The sequence below is a fragment of the Coenobita brevimanus genome, chromosome 67 (genome assembly GCF_032717465.1).
Source record: "Coenobita brevimanus isolate Jiangsu-jjx chromosome 67, ASM3271746v2, whole genome shotgun sequence".
Lineage (NCBI taxonomy): Eukaryota > Metazoa > Arthropoda > Malacostraca > Decapoda > Coenobitidae > Coenobita > Coenobita brevimanus.
In genome coordinates this window covers 11,753,069-11,754,873 of record NC_137020.1, presented here as the reverse complement: position 1 = coordinate 11,754,873, position 1,805 = coordinate 11,753,069, and the positions used below count along the sequence as shown (strand labels likewise).

Genomic DNA, 1,805 nt, shown 5'->3' with positions numbered 1-1,805 from the left:
CCTGCAGCTCGTGCCTCAAGAGTTGTCTTGGGTACGCCATGCTTTTCACTTGCCTGTCTTTGGCTCATTCCCTGATCCATTTCAATAACAGCTCTCACAACATCATCTTCGGTGTGTATATATATATATATATATATATATATATATATATATATATATATATATATCCATAGGTGCAGCGGCCTGGGCCTCTACTACACCTGTATTAAGTTCAAACCTTCACCCTTCATTCAGGTGGGCCTTCTTTTTACGGCCATACCACGTTGAGTACACCGCTTCCCGTCCGATCAGCGAAGTTAACCAACGTTGGGTCTGGTTAGTACTTGGATGGGTGACCGCCTGGGAACACCAGATGCTGTTGGCATCCCTACGTGTCAAGTGGGGTTGGTGGAGGATTAGTGCCCCACCCTGTAAAACAATTAACTCTAAGCCCTTGGCCACCCCGTCTGGGATACATGGCGTCTGGCAATGAATGATAATGTATATATATATATATATATATATATATATATATATATATATATATATATATTTGGCCACCCCGTCTGGGATACATGGCGTCTGGCAATGAATGAAAATGAATATATATATATATATATATATATATAATCTATCCATTCTACATACCTAGGCTACTTCCTCCAAGGAAAGGGAAGTAGCCGAGACAGGACGACACACTCCCCATATACTCGTCATTTCAAACAAATTCATTCACATTTTAGTCCCAAAGAGGAAGGGACAGATCCTTACCACACAATACCACACAAGGGTCAACTGTGAAGTGCAATCAGTGACATCTGCAGCAGGGCCTGACAGCAGAGCTGGTTTACCCCTGCCACATCATAAATGACCCATCCCCTTGCCTGCACCTGACCTGACTAGCTGATCAGACAAAATGCGAGAGAATATCCCCTTAGGGCTGCCTCATCATTTATTCATTCACAATTTCTCTCCATCTATTTCTGTCACGCACAGCCACTCTTCCTTGCTCAACAGACATCCCTCTCATATCCAGCGTTCTCTTCACACTGCCCATCCATCCTATTCATGGTCTCCCTCTCAGTCTTACACGTCTCCCATCAGATCTAATTATCTTTTTCACCAATCGCTCATTATCCATTCTCTCCATATGCCCAAACCATCGCAACACCCTCTGCTCAACTCTATCAGCCATCTCCTGAGCAACTCCAGTTCTCCTTCGCACTTGGTCATTTCGCACTCGATCATTTCACATTCAATCCATACGCGTCACTCCACACATACTCCTCAGACACCTCATCTCCATTACATTCAAACTTTTCTTCTCTGTTACACACATATTCCATGTTTCAGCCCCATATAACGCAGTCCGTACCACAACACCCTCATACAGCCTTCTCTTTACATCCAATCTAAGCGAACGACAGCTAATCACCTTTTTCATTAATCCCAGCACTTTTCCTACTTCATTCATTCTAAACTTCACTTCTGCATCTATTCTTCCATCCACAGCAACATGTGACCCTAAATACTTAAAACACTCTACCTCCTCAAGCAACTCACCATTCAAAACTATATTCATCCCCTGATCATCTACCAACCTCTTACACTTCATCACTTTACTCCTATTCTCATTTACTTACAATTTCCTCCTTTCACACACCCTTCCAAGCTCCTCTACCAACTGTCTCAATCTCTCCTCTGAATCAGCCACCAGTGCAGTATCATCTGCAAACAGCAGCTGCCTCAGATTCCACTCTCCACCATCAACAATCACCAGACTCAGACCTCCACCTAAATCTCTTGCATTCAACTCCCTTACAACA

General features: G+C 43.4%; 1 non-coding gene across 1 annotated transcript; it reads left to right on the top strand.

The window, feature by feature from the left end:
- The first annotated feature begins 245 nt into the window (after nucleotides 1-245).
- LOC145405697 (5S ribosomal RNA) lies at nucleotides 246-364 on the top strand. The gene has a single exon (XR_013898437.1). It is a non-coding gene; the product is annotated as a 5S ribosomal RNA (ribosomal RNA).
- The last annotated feature ends 1,441 nt before the right edge of the window (nucleotides 365-1,805 follow it).